The sequence below is a fragment of the Patella vulgata genome, chromosome 5 (assembly GCF_932274485.2).
Source record: "Patella vulgata chromosome 5, xgPatVulg1.2, whole genome shotgun sequence".
NCBI classification, from domain to species: Eukaryota; Metazoa; Mollusca; class Gastropoda; family Patellidae; genus Patella; species Patella vulgata.
This window is the reverse complement of record NC_065883.2, coordinates 44,331,586-44,337,708: the sequence shown is the minus strand read 5'-3', so window position 1 is coordinate 44,337,708 and position 6,123 is coordinate 44,331,586.

Here is a 6,123-nt window from a genome sequence, read left to right as displayed (position 1 = left end):
ACTCTGTACACAAACATAGAATGTGCTGTAATAAACAATGGTTACACTACCAAATATTTTCCGATTACAAGCGGTGTAAGACAAGGAGGTCCAATGTCTGCAAATCTATTTAATTTAATTATCGAGACGTTATGCGAATGTATAAGAAACGACGGGAATATCATGGGGATAAGTTTTGGACAAAACAGTGCTAAAATTGTTGCTTTCGCCGATGATCTTACCTGTTCGCTAAAGGATTTTAAGTCGGGACGTCACCTTCTAGAGGTTTTAAATCAATTCAAGCTGATTTCTGGCCTTTCTGTCAACTACTCTAAAACTGAAGCCTACAATCTAAACTCAAGCAGCAAAAAATTAAATCAGCTTGCAATACATTTCAATTTGACAGTAAATTCTACAGCCATAAAAATATTAGGAATTTTTTTCTCATTTAACACAAACCTCCGAAACAGACTTAAATTTGACAATAAACTAGAACACATCAAAAACATGTTAAACAACAAATGATCTTTCAGAAACCTCTCATTAAGTGGTAAAATTATTATTATAAAAAATTTCTGCCTGTCCACACTATCACATCAATTACAATCCTTATATATACCTGACAAAACTATCGATGAATTGAATACGATATTTTATCAATTCTTATGGAATGGTAAGGACAAAATCAAGCGTGAGGTCAAATGTAAGGATTATTATTCCGGTGGCTTAAAAATGGTGAATTTAAAGGAACATATAACATGTAAATCCCTTTTCTGGATAAAAAAAATATTTAGCCAAAAACAGCAGCTTTGGTATGATATTTTCTCTTTTGCTATATCTCCTTATGACCCTCTATTATTATTATCCGGTAACTATGATCAAAAACAGATTACGATATTCTCACCGTTTTATACACAACTACTCTCCAATTGGTTTAAAATATATAACAGTAATATAGATCAACATATACAACTACAAAACCAAGTAATGTACATGAATAAAATTTTAGAAACAAAAGATAACTATAATAAAACCCTAATACAAAAGTATAATACACTATTCGTAGCTGACATAATAAATTCTCCGTTAGAAACATATACAGCAAATGATCTCCTGACAGTGTATGGTTATAGGAAATGTATTTCGAACGCATATAAAACAAAATGCTTAAAAATATATAAAAGCACCCTTTTAGACGATAATGGAATCCTTAACTGTAACAAAAAAGACCACAAAACAATAATACAAAACGACATTATGAAAAATTTGAAACAATTTTACAAGATGAACCACGAAGATTTAAAACCAAGAGATATATATTACAAACGAATAAACTCCAACTTCATTAAACCAAACTCGATATACAAATGGGAAGACGAACTTGGATGTACAATTGACGACATCACAACCAAATCAATATTCAAACTGATAAATTTGTCATGTATAGACACAAAAACTAGAATGTTTCAATACAAATACATTCACAGGATAATATACACAAATTCTAAATTATACAAATTTGGTAAAGTGTCTACAACATTATGCGACTTTTGTCAATCAAGCATCGAAACCGTTTATCATCTATTTATTTACTGCTCTTACTCACAAATGTTATGGAAAATACTTCACAATATCCTGAGTATAAATAACATTTATAGTAATCTGTGTCCCTCTGTAATACATCTTGGCTTATACGAATTGCATGACCACCTACCTAAATTTAATTATCCCAACCAAATACTATTCTTAAATCATGCAATCATATTAACTAAATGCTATATATTAAAATTAAAATTATCAGAAAAACTTCCATGTAAAGAAAGTTATTTATCGTTTCTTTTATCAAGAGCAAATTTAGAACTTAACTTAAATAACGAATCTTGCAAAAAATAGGAATACTTAACAAACATCATCGACCATAGTAAATTATAAACAGGCCAATATAGATAACTAAGCGAATGTAAATGTCTCAGTTACTTCCTTTTATTTTTCAGATTATTTTTTCGCCCCGGGTAAAATGTTTCTCGCTATATTTAAGCTTATAACTATCGACTTTTTGCCCGATTTTAATAATTTTTTTTCTTGTTCTTTTTTTCTTTTAAGAGTCTTTATATAACTCATGACACGTGACGATGAATATGAAAGATTTCATATCTGCATGGAAAAGGTGCAGATCTAGTTATTATTATTATTATGAAATGAAATGGGGTTGATCGTCCTACTGTTCACTGTTCTATGAAACAAAACATTATCTTATTTCGATTTATCACCATGTTTAGTCATATCGTCATCTACAGAGATCCAAATGGATGTTGCAGGCTTTTAAGATTAGCAACCCCCTCTTTAACAATAAATTCAGAAAAATGGTCATACAAATCGAATTTTAGCGATCCCGAAATCGTCCTTTAACAGAAAAAATGTAATTCTCTACTCGGACCCCATTTACTAACCAACCGAGAGAAAACCCAACTTCAATAGACTGTGGTAAAGCGTTCCAAACACTTTTCCATTCACCAGCATGATTGTGTATTCCACCAGCATTAAATGGGTCCATAATAACAATATCATCGACATCGACGGGAACCACATGAAGTCATGTCCTGGAAGCATCGTCAAATTGCGCCCAATTATGACATTCGTATTGTATAGCAAAAACGTGAAATTAAGTTGAAGGAGGATCTGTACAATTTGTAGCCACATAAGCTACGTCTAGAAGAGAGGTAATATAAGCCTAGCCTGTTCCTCAATCCTTTTCTGAGAATAAAATATTGTTTATAAAAAAAATAACTCATCTCTAAAGCAAACAAATACTGCATGCGTGATTGTTTTTCATAAATGGACTTAATAGTATTACTTCTTTCAGCACAAAATTCTAAAAACTTATGCTGCTTATCTCGCAGTTTATATTCATTAGAAGATGATAACATCAAAACAACGTGTGCTCCTACATTAGGAAGAGTCTCATTAGCCATACATCTCTGCAAAGCACACTAATACCGTGAAGCAGTATCAATTTCAAATGCAAATATTAACACTGATTTTCAAAGGTTCCAGACGCGTATTATTTAAACTTCTTTATAATGGTTTCCACAGATTCCTGTTCTTGTTTTAATAGTGCACCCACTTCGAACGGTGTATTATACGTCGTTTCACCAGCCCATATCTCAACAGTTTATCAACCCCCTTTTAGCCAATTGTTCATGCAGGGTGATGTTCTCTAATACCATTCATTTACGAATAACATTGTTTATAAAAACAATTTACGTTAATTAATTTAGGCTTCCTTCAAGGTAATTATTGATGTGTCTATCATTTAATAAGTATTCACATGACATATATATCATATCCTATCACATCTTATATTAAGATGGGATTAAACAGAATGCCATCTCTTTTTATGTTTTTACCTTTTTTTTAATGCCAGCTTCATATGTAAATGATCTTGATTCAAATGAACCTATCCATAACATTATAATATACTCAAATGTAGAACGTCTACGTGCTATAGGTAGACCTTATGCTGGTCAGTCAGTGGTCACTGTTGCAAGAGCCTTTAATTGTTCACGCCAGACAATAATTGATCTTAGAATGAGAGTGCTTCAAACTGGAACTATTGCCGACCGCCCAAGGGCAGGAGCGACACGTGTCACGTCACTACAGGAAGATCAAGCGATACGATTACGTCATCTTAGAAACAGATTTGTCACTGCAACCTCCACAAGTAGAGAGATGTTTGGTGGAAGGGTAACTGCACAAACTGTTCGAAATCGCTTGCAGGCTGCTGGTCTTCGAGCTCGGAGGCCCTATAATGGACCAATATTGACACCTCTTCATCGCCGTAACCGACTTGTGTGGGCCACAAGACACATAAGATTTACTCAAAGACAGTGGAATTCGGTTGTCTTTAGTGACGAATCTCGATTCACTTTGAGATTTGCCGATGACACCGCAGACGAGGTGAACGTTATGCTCAAGTATGCGTCAGAGAAGTTGACTGATTTGGTGGCGGCATCGTCATGGTTTTGGGTTCTTTTTGTGCACATGGACGTTCTCCTCTTGTTGTTGTCCAAGGGAAGTTAAATGCTGTCCAGTACAGGGATCAGATTTTGCAACCTGTTCTTCTTCCATTTATGCAGAGAAATGGGCCTGGAATAACGTTTCAACAAGACAATGCTCGACCCCATACAGCAATTGCTACCCATAATTTTTAAAGAAATGCCCGGCAATACTATGTACCGGAAAACACAGGAAAACCACCGGAAAACCACCGGAAAACACCATTTTCTACTGAATACCGGAAAACACCGGAAAAACACTAAATACCGGAAAACACCCTAAATACCGGAAAACACCTTAAATAGGTAACCCGGAGCCTGGTCCTCTGTGTGCGGTTTTGGACCAAGTGAGCGCCGATGAAGGAAGGTCAAGGCCATTACGATGTTCGTTTTACAAATAGCTCCCCACGTCTGTGAAAAGGGTTGATCGATAAATTTTCAAGGAAGCAATTGTTGTCTTTGTTTGTGAAATAGAGGACTCTAGCCGATGAGGCTACTTTCCCCCCGAGAACCTCAGGCAACCAATTTGTTTTATGTACTACTATCGTAATAAAACATTACTATGTTAACCACTTCCTGGTGGCTGAAGACTTACACCGAATGCGTATTCGGAAAAAAAATGTCCCCGAGAAAATGTTTTTTCCGACAATCGATATTCAAGATGTCTTCTGTTGCACTATCGCCTACTCTTATATCGAATTCCAACTACCAAGGGATCTTTTACTTGCATTCCAATGTATACACGGGACCTCGGTTTTTCGTCTCATCCAAAGGATTAGACAGCTGTCCTTGGCAGGCCCTCCGTTCTGCACCACTGACAAGGGGAAACCACGTCGGAAAATCCAGATGAACTTTCTCGGCCAATGCAGGGATCGAACACCCGACCTCCAGGCTAGTGAGCCAGCGTCTTAACCACCTAGCCACCGTGGCTCCGCGCTGTATCATAAGGTCTGGCATTGAGTCAACTGGCGTGGTTTCGATTTCCCTGTTGTACGTGACAAGGAGTAGGGTCTCCTGTCCAACATCGTGTTTTTTTCCGGTTCCTTCGGTTTCCACGCGCAAGCGAATTATTGAAATAAAATTGAACCCTATGTTAGTACCGAAATGACATAGCTTGTGTCGAGTGGATGTTAAACCCCATTTGGTAAACATTACCAAAATGTTGATTATCTGAAGAGCTTAATAAAATAAGCGAAAGTGCTAGTAATCGACAAATAATGTAGTTCTTTTATCAAAAACTTTTATATTTTTGTGTATCTAATACCTAAGAGTAGTTATCTTTAACTTTTTATATATATATATATATATATATATATTGGAGGTTAAATTTGTAATCGACAAAAACATTTTATCAAGAGCAGCCTAGTCAAAACGTTGCTCAAAAATAACTAGTATAGAGCTGTGACCTCTGTATAACGTAGTCCGTTACTGATGTCCACGACATGTGGTATAAAATATAAGCTCTACATAATATGTAAGGGTTATCGACTGAGACAGAGGGGTTCAAGTTAGATGGACACCCGAGCTCGTGCAAGGTTGTACACTGAGAACGCGTTAGCGTTCGAAGTGTTCAATTGCGCGAGCGTGGATGTTCATCTAACTTGACCCCGAGGGTCGAAGGTCGATAACTCACTTACACACTGGATTCTTTGTTTTTGTAAAAAGATGAATAAGTGAATGAAAATGGACGGATACGAGAGAGACGAAAATCAGAGGCCCTTTATCACACAAAATAATTTTACCAATTCGTCTATAACAGGTATCAATATATTATTTTGACTGTCACGTATTGTCGTTTATTCAGCAGATTGAGGGGGGGGGGGGCATAACCTGAATATAGCCAGTGTATACCTATTCATTTACGATGCATACAAATCAGATCATTCCAATGTCAGTTTTTTTAAATACAACTTTAAGGAATTTGGATTGGTATATGGATAAATGTATTTTAAGCCTATTTGCTGATTTCAGGTTTTCGGCACTTTTTATACGTCAACATGTCGTATATTTATGTCGCTCCCGTCCGGTGTCCACGCACTTGAGGCTGAACAATTATGGTCATGAGACGAAGAATCCTATTGATTTTCAA